This window comes from Elaeis guineensis, chromosome 5 (assembly GCF_000442705.2).
Source record: "Elaeis guineensis isolate ETL-2024a chromosome 5, EG11, whole genome shotgun sequence".
Classification (NCBI taxonomy): Eukaryota; Viridiplantae; Streptophyta; class Magnoliopsida; order Arecales; family Arecaceae; genus Elaeis; species Elaeis guineensis.
The window spans coordinates 55,169,181-55,193,009 of record NC_025997.2 but is presented as its reverse complement, the minus strand read 5'-3'; positions in this window follow the sequence as shown (position 1 = coordinate 55,193,009).

The following is a 23,829-nucleotide window of genomic DNA, read 5'->3' as shown; positions in this document are numbered from 1 at the left end:
TAGAGATGGAAGCCTTGTTCCAGTTCTGACCTTGATAACTTTGCAGCTTGTCTTCGAGTTCAGTAGTGTCATGTTAGATGATTGTCATTATTGTCCCTCCTTTTTGATGAATGTCATCTCTGTAAGCCTTTTGGTCTAACTTAATTTCAAGTTTATAATAAAGGATAATTTTTGTGATATCATTATGAATGATACTATAATTATGTCACAGTCCCGAGCCGAGATTGTGAGTCAAAGGTCATGGCAATCACTGCATACTTATGAAGAACTCTCTCCATAAGCATGCAAGGCATCTCATCATGATACCAACGCATCACGATGGAATAAAATTTTAATTATTATTATTCAACTTTAATTCAAATAACTAAATCAAATATTTTACATCTAATAAAGTTTCACTAAAAATAAAATAATAGATCTAAGTTCAATAAAGTTTATAATACTAAATCTCGTCTCTAAAAGCTCTGTCCCAATATTATTATCCATGCTCATAATTAACTATCTAAATTTGAAATAAATAAAAAGAGAGGTAATGAGCTAAACAGCCCAATAAGTAACAAGTATCTCAACTAGATATTTCAAATATTATATAATATTCAAGAACAATGTTGTGAATAAACATAAAAATATATTTCATGCTAATTCAATACAAATTCAATCTTTTCAAATATTCACATATAATATAATCATAAATCTGATTTGAATCAAAATACTCATAACTCAACAGCCTCAACTATGACCAACGTTTAACCCCCATTTATGGGGTCCACTGAATACCAGTGCACAACTCTCACTGACAGGATCCACTAAATACCAGCGCACAACCCTCATTGATAGGGTCCACTAAATACCAGCACACAACCTCCACTGGCAGGGTCCACTGAGTACCAACATATAATCTTTATTGGTGGGATCCACTGAAACATAGTTAAGCTGAGAGCATAAATTCGATCTATATCAAAATATTTTTATATCATAATATATCATACTTTTCACTGAATATATGCATAATCAATAAATCATAGTATTTTAGAATCACTTTTCATTCAAAATATAATTTCATAAATCATGCATAATTCTAAGAATAATTATTTACTTTCAAAATAAATATGAAATATCTTGAGAAGATGATTCATTACTTACGTTTCACAGACCACTGAATGAATAGATCGATTAACCTTTAGAGGAATCTTCAGAACCTATTGTTCAAAATTATATTCTTACATTAATTCTAATACAAAACTAGATCTAAATAAATTCTAAATCAAAATCTCACTTAAGATCAGATCCTTCACTTAACTCAATCAAAATCATCAAAAGAAAGCTTTTCACTAGGCTAATCTTAGAAAGATAACTTTGAGAGAGAAAAATCTATCAAGAGAGAGAGACAAATTAGAGAGAGAAAATTTTAAAAAAAAATAGAGAGAGAAAGTTCAACATTTTAGAGAGAGAAAATAAAGGTTCAGACTGAAGGGAGAGAGAAAAGAGAGAGAAACTCTCTCATTTTTTTTATTTATTTATTTTCTTTTCTTTTCTTTCCCTTTTTTTCTCATTTTTTTTCTTCATGCGAGAGAGGACCCACGTCCTCTCTCTTCCTTCTTCTTCCATGGAATAGGGGATCCTTTGATCCTCTTGTTCCCAAGGAAAGGAAAATTCCCTCTTGGCCGACGACCATGATGGTTGGAGGAGAAGGCTGCGGTGATGATGGCATGCTAGGTCTGGTAACCGACGATGGTAACCAACGGTCGAAAAACCAAAAATAAAAGGAAAAAATAGGGAATTTTCTAGTTCAATTTTTTTCTTTTCTAACAGAATTCGACGATTGTCGGGTGGAATCAAGACTCTGGTGGTTGGGAAATCTAAGGAAAAGATTAACCAAATCTCTTAGGTTCTTACCTAGCTTTTTTCGATGATTTTTAGGTTGAAATCTGGTGGCATGATGATGGCTTTTGTGAGAAAAAACTCTAGTGGATCAACAGCAAACTTTGTGAAATCTAGCTTAGGATCGGAAGGGGGTGGAGGGGCTCTTAAACAGAGCTAGGGGCATTAGAATTTGGCTCAAAGTTGGACTATCTGGTGAAGTCGGGAGAAGCGAGAGATGAGTCCTGTTCAGACTCGTCTCCCCCCTTTTCACCATGACTCCAGCTTTCCTTCCTTTTTTCTTAAAGATCCGTGTAGATTCACATTTGATAATTTTAGGGTATCACAAATTATGCGTGGATAGTTAAAATATGGCATACACATAATATCACGGTCTATTGGTGTAATATACACATCCAGTAAACATCCTAAATTAAATAATGTCAGCGAATCCTACTTTTGGCATTGTAGGCTTGGTCATAAAAATAAAAGTAGGATTGATAGGTTGATCAAAGAATATGTTCTTAAAATAGATAATTGTGAATCATTGCCAACCTGTGCATCCTATCTACTTGGTAAGATGCTAAGTCATCTTTTAAAGAAAAAGGTGAAAGAGCCAGCGATGTCCTAAGTCTAACATATACTGATATATATGGACCTATGAACATGTGCCAGAGGATGATACTACTACTTCATTACGTTTACAAATGACCTATTGAGGTATGGGTATGTCTATCTTATGAAGCATAAGTCAGCATCATTTGAAATGTTCAAACGATTCCGTATTGAAATAGAGAAATAGACTGAAAAGAGTATTGAGACCCTTCGGTCAGACCGAAGAGGTGAATACCTCACCAATAATTTTTTGACATATCTAGAAGAGAATGGGATTCTCTCACATTGGACTCCTCCTGAAACACCACAACATAATAGAGTGTCTGAAAGGAGAAATTGAACCTTGTTAGATATGATCCGATCTATGATGGACTTTGTGAGTCTGCCAATCTCTTTTTGGGGACATGCTCTAAAAACTGCCTGCTACATTTTGAACAAGATACCGAGCAAGTCTGTTGATAAAACTTCATATAGACTGGGCGTAAGTCGGTGCTCTCACATCTTAAGGTCTGGGGGTATCTAGTTTATGTCAAGCATTTAAAGACAGATAAGATTGGACCAAAGTCCGATAAATGCTTGTTCGTAGTGTACCCAAAGAAAACTCATGGGTACTACTTCTACCTCGCTGCAAAACAAAAGGTGTTTGTCAGCAGTAGGACAATCTTTTTGAAAAAAGAATTTCTTAGTGAAGAAGCTAATGTCTATAAAATTAAACTTGATGAAGTTCAAGAAATGAAAAGACCGACACACACAGAATTAGATTTGATTAAAGAATCGAATCCAAAGCTAATAGAGGCATCATTAAGGAGATCCAGTAGACTACCGCATTAGCCAAACAAATACTATGATTTTTTGATCCAAGACAATAATCCCATCGAACTTGATGAGAACGATAAGGATCTGATCATCTATATAGAAGCCATGCAAAGGCTCGACTCCCAAAAATAGCTTTAGACCATGAAGTCCATAGAGATCAATAGTGTATGGACACTAGTTGATCTGCTTGAAGGGATAAAACCCATAGGGTGTAAATAAATTTTCAAGAGGAAAAGTGGAGCAGATGGGAAGGTAAAGACCTATAAAGTTCGTCTAATTGCCAAGGATTACCGTCAGTATTATGGTATTGACTATGATGAGATGTTCTCTTATGTGGCAATGCTTAAGTCCATCCAGATTATGCTTACTATCGCTACACACTTAGATTATAAGATCTGGCAAATGGATGTCAAAATTACTTTTCTAAACATGGAGCTAGAAGAAGAGATGTATATGATACAACTTGAAGGGTTCACATCCATAGATGTGTCGAAAGTGTGCAAGCTGAATAGGTCTATTTATGGACTTAAGCAGGCGTCTAAGAGTTAGAACATGCATTTTGATAAGATGATCAAAATGTATGGCTTCGTTAGGAATGGAGAAGAACCTTACATCTACAAGTGGACTAATGATTCTATAGTCATCTTTCTTATACTATATGTGGATGACATACTATTACTGAAAAATAACATCCCGACTTTGTAGAATGTGAAGCTGTGGTTATCATCATAGTTCTCCATGAAAAACTTGAGAGAAGCATCCTACATCCTAAGGATGAAGATCTATAGGGATAGATCTAGAAGGTTGCTTGGATTGTCCCAATCCACATACATCGATACTGTGTTGAAGAGGTTCAACATGGATAATTTCAAGAGAGACTATCTTCTGATAGGTCATGAAATCACTCTTTCCAAGAAGGATTGTCGATAACTCCTGAGGAGAGAGAGTGTATTAGTAGAATAGCATATGCTTTGACAGTGGGATCTATCATATATGCTATGACATGTACGAGACTGGATGTGGCCTATGCACTAGGGATAGTGAGTAGGTACTAGTCTGATTCGGGTGAGAAGCATTGAAATATTATAGAAGTAATTCTTAAGTATTTAAGAAATACCAAAGATCAATAGCTTACCTATGGAGACACTGATCTGAAACTTATGGAATATACTGATTTCAATTTTCAATCAGATTGTGATGACAGCAGAAGCATGTCGGGCTACGTATTTACCTTGAATGAAGGAGCTATTTGCTGGAAGAGTTTCAAACAACATACTGTGGTCGATTCTGTATGCAAGGCAGAATATAATGCTGCATCAAATGCTGCAAAGAAGGTGGTATGGTTGCAAAAATTTATCATCGAGATGGGAGTTACACCTTCTATTAATAGTCCTGTCCTGCTGTACTGTGACAGCTCCAGTGTCATAGCTCAGACGAAAGAACGAAAGTCACATTATCGCACCAAGCATGTTCTGCATCGCTATCACCTGGTGCGAGAGATCGTGAACTGAAGGGACATCAAGCTTCAAAAGATCAACGGAAAGAAGAACCTAGCCAACTTCTTCACTAAAGCTCTCGGGATCAAAGAGTTCAATGATTTCAAATGGAAGATGGGTATAAGATACTACCGATTGGCTTTAGTCCAAGTGGGACATGTTGAAAATTGTATCCTAAAATTAATCATGTGAAGATTGAGTTTTTTTTTATATATAAATTATTAATTAATAAATAAAAATTATTCTGATATTTTTCATCATAAAGATACATCTTTCTTGAACTCTTATATTGTGATGAAGTCCTTAGAACTATGTTAGTGTATGATAAAGAGAGGATTTATCGTATAGTTTTTGAACATATTCGCGATCAAATGATACGTCATTACACGATAATGATGTTAATCGAGTGGAGATCATTATGTACCATATGGGTTGGTTGTCCTCTTAATCAAAGAGTGTGGTGACATTGGTATGGCATACAGGTGAGATATAGGAGTACATCATCACTGAACAAGTGACTCACCTACTGAGCATTCTGCTGTCAAGAGCTGCTCGCGAAGCATATAGGCATAAGTGTCCCTAAGACCTGAGATCATAATAGTGACTTGCAAGCAACTCACTTGCTTTGGTACCGAACTATCTAGATTTCTAATGCAGTGATGGAAGACTACTGGGTACAGTCAAGTACTTGCAAAGTCTGTGTGTGGATCAAGATGGGATTGACCCCTCCAATTTATAAGAGTTGATGTATCGCTGTATTTCAATTTAGTAAAATCTTGATCAGGATAATCCATGAGATGGATTTGAAAGGTTGAAATATAATATGGATGAAGAAATCTCGATTGATAGTTAATCTGAGACCATCCTAGAGCATTCAGGATCAAAGAGATGAATTATGCGGTAACCATGCGCATGAATTCTGAAATATTTCTTTACGATAATTTGACCTATTTAGATGTCAAAAATTATTACTAGATGGTATCTCAATTAGTGCAAGAATCGATTCCTGTGCTACTGGCTTAGTGTTTGAACCTATAGTCATACACACAAGTCAAACACTATAGGAAAGTATTAGTCTATGTTTATATGTCCAATTTGAAAGTACTTGACTTGATTGAACATATAAGCTGACTTGATTGAACATATAGGCTAACTTGATTGAGAATTAAGTAATGGGTCAAATAGGATTGAAGAGATGACTATGTCTATCTAGCACTACACATGAGGTTCAGGTTCAATCTCAGAGATGAACAATTTCTGATCTATGATCCATGAAGCCTATGAAAGATTAGATTTGAGTGCTAATTAATTTTAGATTAGATCTGAATTAATTAGGCTTAATTGGGTCCAAAATTTTAAGTTAAATTTGATTAAAAAAAGTCTTAAAGAGTTTGGGATTGACAGCCTTTCGAAATTATTTCGAACCAGCTTCGAATTGGATTCGAATCGGATCTTTTTTGGATGAGATATTTGGAGTCCTACTTGCACTGAGATTCCCTCCTTCCTTGGGCTAACCAGCACCTGATATGGTGCTGGTTGTGGGCATCTCATGTGGGTGTGAGAATGGGTGCATTGTGGGCACCATAAGTGATGGCAATTCTTTCTCATGTAGGAGTCCTTCTTTCATGAGTATTGAACTAATTCAAAGTATATTTGAATTAAAAGTTTTATACTTATTAGGTCATAAAAATCATCTATAAATAGAAAGGATCTCTACCTATAGATGCATAGCAATCAAATAGCAAATAAATCAGATTGAGAGAAGAGAGAAAGAGAGAGAGAGGCATGAGAAGGGGCGTCCCCTTACCTTCTCCTTGTTATCTCCCCTTGTTGTCGCCCATCCTCTCCTTACCGTGGGCCCATCCTTGGGTGTCTCCTTTGCTGGCTACACCAGCACCTCTCCTCCCTCATTTGGTTGGGTTGCGAAGGTGATTCGATCGGAGTTCATCCCACTTTCCTGCATTGTCTGACGTGCATGTGAAGTAGAAGGTCTGCACTTTCAGGCCTTTACGAAGGTTGATTTTAAATTTTTGAAGATTTGATCTTCAGTTTCACTGTTATTCAGATAGAGATTTGATTCTTATTCATGTAGATTTATAAAAAAATTTTAGATACAACTTGGGCTATCCGAAGAAAAATAGTTTCCCTTTCCTTCAAGCATGGCATATGTGAGGCTCCCTATGGCTGAAGTATAAGGGATCTTGCTCATACGTTTAATTTCTTCTGATGTGTCGGGACATATTTTTTTGGAGAGATAAATTTCATGCCCAAAGAGCACAAGTCTTTTTTTGAAGTTTTGCATGCTGAACCTCTTTAGTACCTCCTCTATGTATATTTTCTGTGAAAGTCCTAGCATCCTTTTATATCTATCTCTATAGTCCTTAATACCCAAAATAAGGATGCTTCTCCCAAGTCTTTCATAGTGAATTCTTTAGACAACCATAGTTTGACTGAAGTCAACATAAGAACATCATTCCTAATCAGGAGTATGTCATCCATGTACAGTACAACAAAAGTGACAGCACTCCCACTAACCTTGTTGAACACACATGGTTCCTCCTCGTTCTTGATAAAACCAAATGATTTGATTACATTATTAAAATGAATGTTCTAACTTTGAGATACTTGTTTGAGTTCATAAATAAATTTTTGTAACTTGCAGACTTTGTGATCTCCCTCACTGGAAGTGAAACCTAAAGGCTGCTTCATATAGATATCTTCCTCAAGATATTCATTTAGAAAAGAAGTTTTCACATCCATCTGTCATATCTCATAATCGTGATATGCTACAACAGCAAATAATGTTCGAATAGATTTCAATATGGCCACTAACGAAAAGGTATCCTGATAGTCAATGCCCTCACATTGACTACCTATTGCCACGAGCCTTGCCTTAAAGGTCTTTATCTTTCCATCTGAACCAATCTTTTTCTTGCAGATCCATTTACACCTAATAGGTATAATCCTTTCTGGTGGATCTACCAAGGTCTAGACTTGGTTTGAGTGTATTGAGTCAATCTCTAACTTTATTATCTCTAACCATTTTTCAGAGTCGATATCTGATATCACCTCCTTATAGATCTTGGGGTCATTTACATGTATCCCATTTTTTATAAGAAATATTTTCTCTACATCCTCTGTGATGACACCTAAGTATCTATTAGGAGAATAGAAAATCCTACTAGATCTATGAGGTGGAGGAGGAGATACACATATTGGCATGGTTTGAATGGGATCTATAGGTTTTGAGGCTCGTTACTCTTCAGAGACTTTCTCTTCGAGCCCAATCTATCTTACTATACCTCCATCTTGAATAAACTATTTCTTAAGAAAGATGGTATGTTAGTTCACAATCACATTATGATCTTCTAGAAGATAGAAATAATATCCTAAAGACTCCTTAGGATATTTTATAAAATGAGCTTTTAAAGACCTGGCCTCTAACTTGTCTGCCTATTTTTTTCTGACATGTCCCAGACAACTCCAAATTTTGAGATGACTCAGACTCAGTTTCTTACCATGCCATATCTCATACGATATAATAGAAATAGTTTTAGAAAAAAATTTATTCAATAAATAATTTGCTGTTAGTAAAGTATGTCCCCAAAAAAATGTAGGAAGGTTAGTGAAGCTCATCATGGATCGAACCATATCTAACAGAGTTTGATTTCTCCATTCTAAAATTTTATTGAGTTGAGATGTTTCAGGTGGAGTCCATGGTGAGACTATGTCATATTTCTTGAGATAACTTAAAAATTTTTTACTAAGGTATTCACCTCTTCAATCTGATCGAAGAACCTTAAGGGATTTTTCAGTTTGCTTTTCTACTTTATTTCTGAATTCTTTGAACTTTTCAAAGACTTCATACTTGTGTCTCATAAGATACACATACTCATACCATAAATATACCACCACATCAAATAGGCCGCACACATCAGTGTGTACCAGGATAAGTAGCTCAGTGGTCCTTTCCTCTTATCCCACAAAGGATAGCTTGATCATTTTTTCTTGAAGGCAGGACTTACAGACTAGATAAGACTCAGAGGTCAATAAGCCCAAGAGCCTATCTTTCTGCAATCTATTAATTCTTTCTTCTCCTATATGACCTAGCCTAAGGTGCCATATATACTTTAGGTTAATCTCATCTCTAAATCTTTTAGTTCTTATGGCATTCACAATCCTGCTCGATTATATTTACAAAAATATCGATATATAACTAATAGAGACTATTAATTAAGAAATTACTTTCAACCATTTTATTTTCAAAATAAATGATACAATAATCCTAATGAAAACTAATTACATAGTTGTCCTATGCTAAATATGAAATAGAAATCAAATTCCTACTAGTAGCAGGTATATAATAACAATCCCTAAGAATCAAACTAAATCCTGACAATAGTTGCAGAGGATATATCTCCATAGCCACAGCAATAATTTTTGCTCCATTTCTGACTCGTAGGGTCATCTCACTTGTCTTCAGCCTTCTACGATCCTCAATACCCTACATAGAAGTGCATAAATAAGCATTAGAACCAGAGTCTGTAACCCAACTGGATGTAGAAGAAACCGTAAAGTTAGTTTCGATAATGAGTAAGTCAAATATACCTTCAAAAGGTGTACCATCCTTCTTTCTTTAAGCTCGCCAGATAAGTGGGATAGTTCCTCTTTCAATGGTCATCATTATTACCATGGAAATACCTTTCTTTCTTTGCAGCCTTATTCTTGAAAACTTCCTTCCTTGGCTTGTTCTCCATCTTCTGCTTCTTCATGAGCTTCTTTTTCTTTCCAGTAGATTTTTTTTTTGAAGATGAAGTTCGTTCCATGGCTAGAACAGTGCCCTATGAACTCTTCAAGATCCCTTCTGTAAGTAACCAGCATATTCAGTAACTAGATCTTGGTGCACTAAATTTTATTCATATAGTAGTTTATAATAAACTATGCATATGAATTAGTAAGAGATTGCAGGATCAGATCAATCTGTAATTCTTTATCCATGGACATCCTAAGCTTCTCAAGCTCCTCCAAGTCCTTGATCATTATCAAACAATATTCATGGATAGACTGTCCATCATGCATCTTCATTTTGAAGAGTCTCTTGGATACTTCATAGCGAGCTACATGACTTTACTCACCATACAACTCTTATAGATGAGCCAGTATGCTCCTAGCAGTTTTTATATCCTCATGCTGATATTGAAGCTCATTGGATATGGATGCCAGCATGTAGCACCGAGCTTTGTTATCATCATCCAACCATTTTTCATGGGTAGCCCTTTGATCAAGGGTCGGATGAGTTGATAAAGGGAGAAGGTCCTGATCAAGAACATAGTTTAACTTCTTAGAACTCAAGACCATCTTCAAGTTCTGGAGCCAATCTTTATAATTGGGTCCATTCAATCAGTTGGTCTCTAGGAGCGAGTGGGTTGGAAGTAGATATTTTTCTACAGAGAGAAGAAGATTCTAGTTAGATTTTATAATTGACTTCTTTTAGTTTATTTTAAAATTTTATTTAAAAATAAACTTGACTCTCACTGTTTTCTCGAATCTTCCATACTCCTCAGGTGGAGAAACAAAAATCTTTATAGTGGATACTGCGGTCCCACTGATTGGCACACCACGTCACCTGATAGTTATTGATGATATATCAACCAATAAGTAGATAACTCTTATCTAATGCTTCTCAAGTAAATTACAGTGGTCACCAATCTCTAAGTCCTGAAACCTCATCTAACAATTATTAATTTCATTTCTTAGTTAAGTGAGACCCACCATTCTTATGAAAGTGAAGCCGTCATTAGAATTCTAACCTAATAGTTATTGAGCCCAACCCCATCTCAACCCCATAGCATCTCATGCCAATACAGTGGTTACATCTTTCTTAATGCAACTGAACCACTACATCCAATTGAAAACAATCAACACCAGGAAGGGTCTGCACATCTACAATGATGGAAGACCACTTGACTTAATATTTATAAAAAATTTAATTTAGGCCTTCTTTAGGTTTTTAATTATTTATTTACATCATATGTAGATCCATAATTATATTGGATCTACTTATGAGATCGCATCTTGACTTATCAAGACTAGACTCATGGTGCAATGCAATCATGGTGAATTCAACACTAAGATCCCAAATCAAAATTTGGTCAATAATGAATACATAATATAACATAAGAAGTATTAGAATCTATACTATTTAATCTCTTTTATTTTATATTTGATACTTTTTATATATTTTTTCAAGAATAATAAATTATGTGAACTAATTACACTCCAATCTACAAAAGTCTTATATATTTATAATTAACAAGTCCAAAATGTGCAAGCCTGAGTCTTCATTCTGAGATCTTTATGCAGAATACATGTTGTTGCCTAGCTATGCAACCCAAGAGGGAGGGGTGAATTGGGCTTTTGAGAATTTAAAAATTAACTTACAACTATGAGGATTATTTAACAATGAGTAGGATAAATGTGGAGTGTGATATTTATACAAGGTGTAGAAGTTGGATGTAAGAATGCATGAAGATAAAAAAATTTAAAAAGAGAGCAAGTAAGCACAACACAAACAAAAAAATTTATAGTGGTTCGGTGCTAACCTTGCACCTACATCCACTCCTCAAGCTCCTACTTGGAAATTTAAATCCACTAAACCATATTCAATCCGAATACAACGTCAGAACCTCCGACTCTAGCTATTCCAAGCTAGAACACTTATTTTCTGGGTACAAGCCAACCCAATACAATTCGATTCAAGGTTCGGATTAACCTTTCCATATTTTGGAACCCTTCCAAAACAAACTATCAACTCAAAATAGAGTAGCAGTTAATTACACAGAAAAACAGATGTAGCTCCTTTAATGAGCAAATAAAGCTTTAAATACACTTTACACAAAGAGAAGCAAGCTTTTCTGAATTTTCTCAAGGTGGTTGAAGACTTGAATGAGCTCTTGAGAGGTTGGTGAACTTGACATAAAAGCTTCTTTAACTTCAAGCGGACTCTTTTCTTAGGACTGAAAAATGAATGCTTGAATAACCTCTTCTCTCTACCTTGTTGATTTTCTTCTTTAAATGCCTTTTATAACTTCAAATGATAGTGGAGAGTAATCTAGGCTGAAATAGAGCCGTTAGAGCACATTAAATGGGATTAAATACAGTCAAAATGAGCTAAAAACTAACCGTTGCGGAGTTTTTCTATCACAGGAGTCGACTCATAGGGTCGACTCATTCACAGGGGTCGACTCATGGGGTCGACTCATGTATAGGGGTCGACTCATATGGCGCAGAACAAAAATTGACAGTTTTGTATCTTTGGCTTGCACAGCAACAGAGGTCGACTCATAGGGTCGACTCATGCACAGAGGTCGACTCATAGGGTCGACTCAATTGGGTGTGCCAGCTAAAAATAACATGCTGTTTAGCCCCTTTTGCCATAAGTCGACTCATGGGATCGACTCAAATATATAAACATGATTTTCTTTCAAAATACACATCCAAAAATATTGAAATTATCTCCAATAGATTACAAATCTTGTGTTCTTGCTCTTGAGGCTTCCGAATCAGAACTTGATAAAATTATGATTTTACCCTTAAAATATAATAAATCTTTTTTCAAGCCAAAATCATTAGTAACCCTCTCAAATGCTTTGTAATCATCAAAATCAATTCAAGGAGCAACAATCTCCCCCTTTTTGATGATGACAAAATACTTGAGCAAAAGCATATATAAAGCATTGAACATGAATTTCAAATTTATGAAGATGCATCACTTCAATATCATAGTCAAGTATTTGAATGAAATGCATCATAAGCAGTTTGAAGATCAATTTGAAATTTACTTATAAGTTTATTTGCTTTGAAAATTAGATAAAAAAGGAGCTGACGATTTTGGTTCTTGGACACATTTGCTTAATAATTTTGCTTATTACTAATTTCTTTATTGCTTATTATTCATTTCTTTATTGCTTATTACTCATTTCTTTATTGCTTATTGCTCATTTCTTTATTGCTTATTGCTCAAATTTGATTTTGATTCTCTACTCTCCCTTTTTGACAGCATCAATTAAGATTCTCTACTCCTCCTTTTAATAGATCTTGAAAGGACAAATTTTCTTTACTTCCTCTTTTTGATAGCATCAATTAAGATCTTAAGAGATTTTAAGGATAGAGAAAAGAAAAGAAAGATGATAAAAAAAAGACATATTTTCTTTACTCCCCCTTTTTAATACCATATTTTACTTCTTTAGCCCCCTTCTTTGATTGCTTATTTCTCTGCTCCCCCTCAACATAGCAAACATAAAGGATATACCAATTTGCTCATCTAAAAGATATTGCAATTCATAGTATTTTACAGCACAAATATGATTTAATTTGATTTGATTCCAATCATAAACATTCATTGAAAGTCAAAGTATATATATATATATATATTCAAAAAGTGACTGAATACATAGGAGTTCCAATACATATGAGTTAACTCATAATACAAAAGTCATGGATAGAAGCTATCCAAGAGTTAATTAGCCAACAAATACAAGACCTAAAAGATAGAACCTAGTCATAAAAGACTAACTAATCTAGATCTAATAGATGTCATGGCTAGAGAGATCAGAGTCTGAAGAATCAGAGATAGGGTGAGGAGATGTAGGATCAAGTCCACGAGTATGACCTCGACCATGTCTGCCTCGACCATGGGTAGAGGTACCAGCACGAGTAGAGGGGTGAGAAGATACTGGAGCCTGAGAAGCTACGGACTGTGCAATAAGAAAAAATCTGATGGTGTCCAAAAGATTCAAGGCTCTCGATATAGACTCCATCAGGGCACTGAACTGAGTAGAAGCATTTTCACTGGAGCCCCTGATCTCTCTCCTCAAGAAGTCAAAACCTCTCTCTAAAACTCCTCAAAGTCTAGCCGCCTCTGCAGATAGGTCTGAGACCTCTGTGATGTCCTCTTATGGCTGGAGATGGGCTAAAGCTAATACTTGCCCCTGCAAGTCTAATACTCTGCCTATCAATCTCAAAATACATCCCTCAAGCTACTCAATACATATCGATTGATCAGTGAGCATCTGAAAAATAATAGAAATGTAAGGGATCAGAGTCTGGTCTGAGTCAATCTGGGATGTCGATCTCTGTGCAAAGACTGAAGTGGCAAACTGCTGAGATAGAATGGAGGCTACACGCTGGGACATCATCTCAATCTGATCATCTGCCAATCTGAGCTCTAAAGGATGTGCCCTGCATTCTGACTGTGGAGCTGAAGTATACCTCCTCACAGACTCTGAAGGGCCAGTCTCGTGATCAGATACAAACTGAATATCTGGAGATGCTGCTCTGTGATCACGAAGAGGTAAGGATGGTCCTTCCTCCTCAGCTCTCTCTTCCATACCTTTTGTCCAACCGCCATCAATCTTAGAAAATTCCATGCGATGCAGTATGTGGCGGTTGATAGTGTCGGGGTGAGATAGTCTAGCAACTGCCTCCCCTTCAAAACTAACTCCGAACCTCCTAAAAACTAAGGTGAGAGCCATACCAAAAGGCAAGTGTGCCTTGGACTTGTTCAGGGTCTCTCTCATGGCCTCAAACATCAATGCAGGGAGGTTCAGGGGGGTTTGTATGATCACATGGTACATAATACAGATGTTCCTACCAGAAAGAAGATCATGTCTACCACTTCTAAGGAAGAACAATTTGGTTACCATGTGATGTAACAGCCTCATCTCAATAGAAAGAATCTTTGCCTCTAATTTATTCAGACTTCCAGTAAAGGTTCTCCCTAAGATAATATTGATTCTTTCTTCTTTAATAGGGAGTTCCATGTTGGTATACCCTTCATAAGGCAAATGTAGGATCTATCCCAAAAGCACTAGATCTAGGCTAATATCTACACCCTTTACTGTAGATTTCACTGTTTCATTGCTATACCCCAAATTTAGGTAAAATTTTCTGACTAGATCAACATATGTATTTTCTTTTAAAGAGTAGTAAAATTTTCATCCTTGATCCTTAATCTTTGATCCAATAGTGAACCTTTCTTTTTCAAAAAACTTAAAATCAATATTTTTTTCAGATTCCACTTTTCTATCAGAGAGGGGTACCTTGCTTGGGCTGATTGGAGACTGAGTTGAAGTTGAAGCAGGACCTGGAGCAGGGATTGGAGCAGGAGAGGGTTCGGCTGCTAATCTCTTTCTGCGCACACTCTCTTCCAACCCGCGAACGGATTTTCTCCTCTGTGAAAGCTTCATCTTGGGAGCCATTTGCACAGGTAGGACTAGTATGGAACTTAGGAGACTAGATGAGAGGGAGAAAGGAAGAGATTTTAGTGGAAAGGTAGAGATTTTGGAGAGGAGAGGTGCCGATTTGGAGAAGATGGGTAGAGTTTAGGCTAAGCTCGAACCATCCCAAATGAAGAGAGAAGAGAAGAGGAACTTGGTTCCTAAATGATCGATTTGAAGGATGAAAATGAGTGGGAGAAGAGATTTGAGAGTAATCTAGGTTTAAGGGAGAAGAGATGGAGAGCCTTAGGTTCGGAGGGAGGAAGAAAGTGGAGAGCTGGGTCGGCTTTAGGAGAAATTCCCAACAAAAAGAGAGCATCTGAAGGTTTTGACATAATTACAAGTTTGCCCTAGGGCTGACCCTGGGGGTCGACTCATGGCACACAGAAATTCAAAGAGTGATGGAAAAATTTCAAAAAAAATTGAAATTCTAAGAGAAAGTTGTTTACCCAGATATTGATCATGTGAAGGATAGTTTTGAGCTTTTGAGTCTAAAAAAAAATTAGCTTAATAAATTTGGTTCAATGAGTTTTTGGCAATCAAAACTTAGAATCAGAGAGATACCTAAGCTGATGGATCAAGAATTTCTAGTTCTCTTCTAATTTCATAAAATCTATCTTCACTTAAGGTCTTGGTAAAGATGTCAACTAATTATTTTTCAAAACAAATATAGTCAAGAATTATATCTTTATTTTGGACATGTTCTCTTATGAAATGATGTCTTATCTCAATATGTTTTGATCTAGAATGCTGAATTGAATTTTTAGTTAGGTTTATAGCACTAGTGTTATCACATCTTATGGGAGTTTTATTGAGTTTGATGCTAAAGTCCTCAAGTTGTTGCTTAATCCATAAGATTTGAGCACAACAACTTTCAGCTGCAATGTACTCGGCCTCAGTCGTAGACAGTGCTACCGAGTTTTGTTTCTTGCTAAACCAAAAGATTAAGTTAACTCCAAAAAATTAGCAAGTTTCGCTAGTATTTTTTCTATCTAATCTACATCTAGCAAAATCTGCATCTGAATAACCTATTAAGTCAATTAATGAGTCCTTAGAATACCATAGTCCTAGAATTTGTGTATCATTTAAGTATCTAAAGATTCTTTTAACAGCATTTAAATGTGATTCTTTTGGATTTGATTGAAAGCGAGCACAAAGACAAACACTAAATATAATATCTGTTCTACTAGCAGTTAAATACAGTAGAGAACTAATCATGCCTCTATAGAATTTTAAATCTATATTTTTACCTCCTTCATCCTTGTCAAGCTTACATGATGGGCTCATGGGTGTACCAATTACTTTCAAACCCTCTATTCCAAATCTTTTGAGTAGTTCTCTTGTATATTTGGTTTGGGTGATGGAGATTCCTTCCTTTGTTTGTTTGATTTGGAGTCTGAGGAAGAATGTAAGTTCTCCCATCATGCTCATCTCGAACTCCCCCTGCATGAGCTTAGAAAAATCTTGACAAAGAGTTTCATTAGTAGATCTAAAAATAATGTCATCGACATATATTTGAATAACTAAGATATCATCTTGATTTCTTTTAATAAAAAGAGTTGTGTCTACATTTTCTCTTGAAAAACCATTATTGAGCAGAAATTTGCTTAGCCTTTCATACCAAGCCCTAGGTGCTTGTTTCAAACCATATAATGCTTTGTTTAATTTAAAAATATGATTAGAAAAAGCATGATTTTCAAAACCTGAAGGTTGTTCTACATAAACTTCTTCAGCAATATATCCATTTAGAAAAGTACTTTTGACATCCATTTGAAATAACTTAAAATTCATAAAGCAAGCATATGCAAGTAGAAGTCTAATTGCTTCTAATCTAGCAACAGGTACAAAGGTCTCATCAAAATCAATTCATTCTTCTTGATTATAACTTTTTGCAACTAATCTTGCTTTATTTCTTATCACATTTCCATGTTCATCCAATTTATTCCTATATACCCATTTTGTGCCAATTATTGAATAATTTTTAGGTCTTGAAACTAAAGTCCATACATTATTTCTTTCAAATTGATTAAGTTCTTCTTGCATTGCATTTATCCAATTATAATCTTTTTCAACTTCATCTATGGTTTTAGGTTCAAGATGAGAGACAAAAGCAAAATGATTGAATACATCTTTAAGTGAAGAGCGAGTTTTTACACCATGTGTAGGATCACCAATGATTAGTTCCTTGGGATGATTGTGATCATACCTCCATTCTTTGGGTAGATCATTTGTACCTGCAGGTTGTTCTTCACCTTCCTCATCTTGTTTGTCTTCATGTTCTTCATCATCTTGAATGGTTGAGTCTTTTAGAGTGATCTCCTTTATCCCTTCTATAAGAAGATCTGTATCATCAATACCTTCATTCTTCCTTGAAGGAAGATCGTTAGTTTCATCAAAAACAACATGTATTGACTCCTCTACTACTAAAGTTTTTTTGTTAAAAATTCTAAAAGCTTTGCTAGAAGAGGAATAACCAAAAAAAATCACTTCATCAAATTTTGCATCAAAATTTTCTAGTCTTTCTTTACCATTGTTCAAAACAAAACATCGACAACCAAAGACATGAAAATATGCAATGTTTGGTTTTTTTTCTTCCCAAAGCTCATAGGGAGTTTTCTTTAAAATTTGTCTGATTAAAGCATGATTTAATATGTAACATACCGTGTTAATTGCTTCCGTCTAAAAATATCTTAGAAGGTTGCTTTCACATAGCATGGTACGAGCCATTTCTTCAAGAGTTCTATTTTTTCTTTCTACTATCCCATTTTGTTGGGGTGTCCTAGGTGCTGAAAAGTTATGGTCAATACCTTTTTCATCATAAAACTTTTCAAAATCTTGATTTTCAAATTCGGTTCCATGATCACTTCAAATATTTTGAATTGAAAATCCTTTTTTATTTGTGACTTTTCGATAAAATTTTGAGAAAACATGAAAAGTTTCATCCTTATAAGCCAAAAAGAAGACCCATGTAAAATGAGAGAAATCATCAATAATTACGAAACCATATCATTTTTCACCTAGACTAGTAGTTCTAATGGGTCCAAATAAATCCATGTGCAATAGTTTTAATGGCCTAGAAGTTGAAACAATATTTTTAGATTTGAATGAGATTCGAGTTTGTTTACCCATTTGGCATGCATCACAAATTCTATCCTTTTCAAAATTTAATTCGGGTAAGCTAATAACTAATTCTTTTTTAATAAATTTTGAAAGAGAATGCATGCTAATATGTGTAAGCCTACGATGTCAAAGTCAACTAATCTTATTAATCTTGGCATTCAAGGCTACTAGGCATTGAATGTTTATTTTAGAAAGATCATTCAAATCTACTATATAAATATTACCATGTCTATGCTCAACAAATTTAATGCCTTCATTAATAGGACTAGTTATAATACAAACTGAAAATTCAAAAATGACTTTGTATCCTTTATCATAAAATTAACTGATGCTTAATAAATTATGTTTTAAACCATCTACTAATAAAATATTTTCAATATACTTGGAGGGAGTGATACTAATGTTACCTATATCAATGATCTTTCCTTTGCCATTATCTCCAAAGGTGACCATCCCTCCATTTTTAGCATCAAGTGTGATGAATTGAGATTCATCACCAGTCATGTGTCTTGAGCATCCGCTATCAAGATACCATTTTCGGTTTGCTCCTTGCGATGCTAGACACACCTACACACAAGAATCGAGTTTTGACTTTAGGTATCCAAGTTTTTTTGAGTCCTTTTTAGTTAGTCATAATGGTTCCTTTTAGAACCCATATTTTCTTTACATTAGAATTTTTAGATTTTTTGGAAAAACATGAGTAGGATTTGTATCCTGCTTTACCGCATTTAAAATAAGTTATATTTAAAAACTTATTGTATGATGAGTTTACAAAGATATTTTTTAGAAATTTTTATTTCTTTAAAGGGTTATATCCAAGACCGACTTTATCATAAATGGCTTTTTGATTGTCAAGTATCATGTGAATTTTATTTGAGCTTAAACTAAATTTTTCAACCATTGATTTCAACTTGGCAATCTCATTCTTTAAATTCTGATTTTCTTGAGACAGGATAGATTTTTCATTTGAGATGCTCTCAATTTCTTTTAGTAAAGATTGATTTCTTGACTTTAATTCTTTGTTCTTCACCCCTAGCTTCTTTAGTTCATCAATTAGATCATAAAAAGCTTCATGAAGTTTTTCAAAGGTAAAGTCAATAGGAGTTTCAATATTTACCTCATTTTTATGTGCCATAAGGCACAAGTTGGCTTGTTCATTTGACTCATCTTCTTCGAAGCTTGACTCATCACTTCCGCTCCATGTAGCCATCATGGCCTTCTTCTTGTACCTTTTGGGACCCTTCTTCAGTTGTGGGCACTCAGACTTAAAGTGTCCCGATTTTTTACATTCATAATAAATAAGGGGTTGGTCTTTATCCTTCTCTTTGCTATGTTCTCTTTTTGTAGGTGGCCTCTTCCTTATTCCTTGTCTCTTTTTCTTTAAAAATTTTTTAAACCTTCTAGTAATGAGAGCCATTTCTTCATCTTGTTCTTTATTTTCTGTATCATTAGTTTCTTCATCAGGTTGAGCAGTTGATTTGAGGGCGATTATCCTCTTCTTTTTGATATCTTCTTCTTGATGTTGTTTCATGCTCAGCTCGTGAGTCATCAGTGATCCTAGAAGCTCTTCCAAAGATAGGATGTTCAGATCTTTGGCTTCTTGGATTGCGGTCACTTTGGCCTCCCAAGTCTTTGGTAAAGACCTAAGAATCTTTCTCACGAGGTCACTGTTAGAATAAGACTTACCAAAACTTTTTAAACCATTAATAATATTAGTAAAATAAGTAAATATTTTAGTTATTGACTCATCATGCTCTATTTTAGAAAGTTCATATTTATGCACAAGCATGTTGATTTTTGATTCCTTCACTTGGTTAGTTCCTTCATGAGTTACTTCTAATCTATCTCAGATTTTCTTAGCAGACATGCATGTTGAAATACGATTGAATTCATTAGAATCTAGAGCACAATATAAAATATTCATGGCTTTTGCATTTAGTTGAGCCATTTTCTTATCAACCTCATCCCATTCTCTTTCGGATTTGGTTGATTCCACACCATCAATTATTTTAGTGGGTGTGTGTGTTCTATTTACTATGATACTCTACATATTATAGTCAAGTGCTTGAATAAAGATTTTCATCCGAGCTTTCCAATAGGTATAGTTTGACCCATTGAAAAGTGGAGGTCGGTTAGTGGATTGCCCCTCGGCTAGTGAAGCACCAACTTGAGTTGCCATAAATCTTTAGCTCTTTTGATGGTTAAATCAAAGTAGGGCTAGAGCACCGAGCTTTGATACCACTTGTTGCCCAGCTATGCAACCCAAGAGGGGGGTGAATTAGATTTTTAAAAATTTTAAAATTAACTTACAACTATGAAGATTATTTAACAATGAGTAAGATAAATGTGAAGTATGATATTTATACAAGGTGTAGAAGTTGGATGCAAGAATGCATGAAGATAAAAAAATTTAAAAGGAGAGCAAGTAAGCACAATACAAACAAAAAAATTTATAGTGGTTCGATGCTAACCTTGCACCTACATCCACTCCCCAAGCTCCTACTTGGGAATTTAAATCCACTAAACCGTATTCAACCCGAATACAACGTCGGAACCTCCGACTCTAGCTATTCCAAGCTAGAACACTTATTTTTTGGATACAAGCTAACCCAATACAATTCGATTTAAGGTTCGAATTAATCTTTCCACATTTTGGAATCCTTCCAAAATAAACTATCAACTCAAAATAAAGTAGCAGTTAATTACACAAAAAAACAGATGTAGCTCCTTTAATGAGCAAATAAAGCTTTAAATATACTTTACCCAAAGAGAAGCAAGCTTTTTTGAATTTCTTCAAGGTGGTTGAAGACTTGAATGAGCTCTTGAGAGGTTGGTGAACTTGACATAAAAGCTTCTTTAACTTCAAGCGGGCTCTTTTCTTAGGGCTGAAAAATGAATGCTTGAGTAACCTCTTCTCTCTACTTTGTTGATTGCCTCCTTTAAGTACCTTTTATAACTTCAAATGATGGTGGAGAGTAATCTGGACTGAAATAGAGCCATTAGAGCATATTAAATGGGCATTAAATGCAGCCAAAATGAGCTAAAAACTAGCCGTTGCGGAGTTTTTTCGTTGCAGGGGTTGACTCATAGGGTCGACTCATTCACAGGGGTCGACTCATACACAGGGATCGACTCATGGGATCAGCTCATATGGCGCAGAACAAAAATTGACAGTTTTGTATCTTTGGCTTGCACAGCAACGAGGTCGACTCATAGGGTCGACTCATGCACAGGGGTCGACTCATAGGGTTGACTCAATTGGGTGTGCCAGCAAAAAATAACATGCCGTTTAGCCCCTTTTGCATGAGTCGACTCATGGGGTCGACTCAAATATATAAACATAATTTTTTTTCAAAATATATATCCAAAAATATTAAAATTACCTCCAATAAATTATAAATCTTGTGTTCTTGCTCTTGAGGCTTCCAAATCAGAACTTGGTAAAATTATGATTTTACCCCTAAAATACAATAAATTTTTTTTCAAGCCAAAATCATTAGTAACCCCCTCAAATGCTTTGTAATCATCAAAATCAATTCAAGGAGCAACACATGTGGAGTAGATGCATGCTAGATGTGGATCATGCAAGATTAAAAGTCAAAGAGATTTTGAGAGAAGAGATGAGAAGAGACTTTGGGAGGAGATTTTGGTTGAGTTGAGATTTTTGAAAGAAAATTTTGAAAATATTAAAAGAGAGCATTAAAAGCTATGGGATCCATGATTTTTAAAAAGATAAGAAAGGAGTGTTGGGAATGTCAGGAAGTCAAGCTGAGTGTGTGGTGGTGCGCACAGGAGGGAGAAGTTTGTGGAAGTTGTGTGCAATGCAGGACCGAACATGGGAACACAAGAGAAGAAAAGATGCAGTGCACGCAAAAACAAGGCCAGTGGATGTCCGAGATTCAACAAAAAAGAAAAGAAAAAAATATATTTGGAAATTTTTTTAGAAGAAGAAGAGTTTGGGTTCGAAAAGCCTCTTTCCTATTGCTTTATCCTCTCCTGTTCTTCAATTTCATCCATCTATCTCCTAATTCTTATCATCCTTTTAGACCTACATCTAAAAAACATAAAAGTCTCCTCCCTCCTAACACCTATAAAAAGGCCTCCATACCTTTACCTTGTGAATCATCTGGGGAATCCAGGGATCCAATAATATGGAGATCCAAAAATCCTTCAAAAGCCTTGCAAAGAGAGAGAGGAAGAAGGAAGCAGCTTCATGCATGGCTAATAGTCTTCGTCTTCAAAAAAAATAAATTTTTATTTTTATTTTTAGATCTTATATTTTTTTTTCTGCGAGTAGATATTTGAATAATTGTAATGTTCTTTTTTTCTTCATGAATAAAGTGTATTCTTTTTTTTTAAATATTAATATCATACAAGTCTTTGAATAGTCTATGACTACGTAAAGATGGATCGTGATCAAGTGATACGATCCGTGCTTAGTGAGATAGATTATGCTCAAAAATCAATCATAGATCTATTAGATTAAGGAATGAATATTAGATTTATAATTAAAAATAAAAATTGAAATTCTCAAGACAGGTTTTCTTCTATTACTTCAAATTTTCTTTCACTTGCAGCCTACACTCCTCTCATCTATTTTCAATCCTAACTTAATTAGTTATAAGTAAAATTTCTTAAAACCTTAACTAACTTGAATATAACTTAGCCTACGATTCCTGCAGACATGATCCTAACTCACCCTATATATATAGTTTGAGTTAGATTTTTATTTTTGACCGTCCATGACAGCGATCAAATTTTGATGCTATTATTGGAAACCTTGGCACGATTGTTTCTAAAAAAAAATCAATAAAATATATAAAATAAAAAAAATATTTTAGTGGTTATTTTTACCTTATATTGCTTTACTACTTTTTAGCTAGATTACTTTATTTGTATTGTTAAATAGTTACCTTATTTTGCATAAGTAATTTACTACTTATTATTTCTATAAATTTTTTACTTTCTATAGCTTAGAATAATTTACTGTTTTATATAATTAATGATTTTTTACTTTTTAAGTAGATTAGACTCCTTGCCTTTTATTTAGATTATGTAGTTGCCTTTTTATTCTTAACTTTGAGATTATTTTATTTGCATAGTTAAGTAGTTATCTTATTTTGCATAAGTAATTTTTGCTTATTATTTCTAATGATTTACTACTTTTTATAGCTTAGAATAATTTACTGCTACGAAGTAGATTTGATTTCTTACTTTATTTGTAGATTATCTAGTTGCCTTTTAATCTTAGCATAATTTACTTCGTATTTAGTTAGATTCTCTAAATCTCCTTAAATCTAATTAACTTAATTAAAATTTATTTTTTATTCTTCTTACTTTAAATAACCTAATATAAAAAGAAACAAAATATACATCTCATAATACTTAATTAATATAGAGAAATCTAAAACATAATAAAAGAACTTAATATATTTGGACACCTTTTCTAATTACATTGCATCTTTCATAAAATACTTTAAAGACACTTAATCTAATTAAACAAGATAAGGTAGGCATTTGATCACCCTTTCTTAGCCTAAAAACCACCATCCCTCATATTGCATTGATCTAGGCCTTTAATTTAAAATTAATTAAATGTTAACCCTTAAGGATTTTCGAGCTCACTAGGATAAGAAATCCTAAGA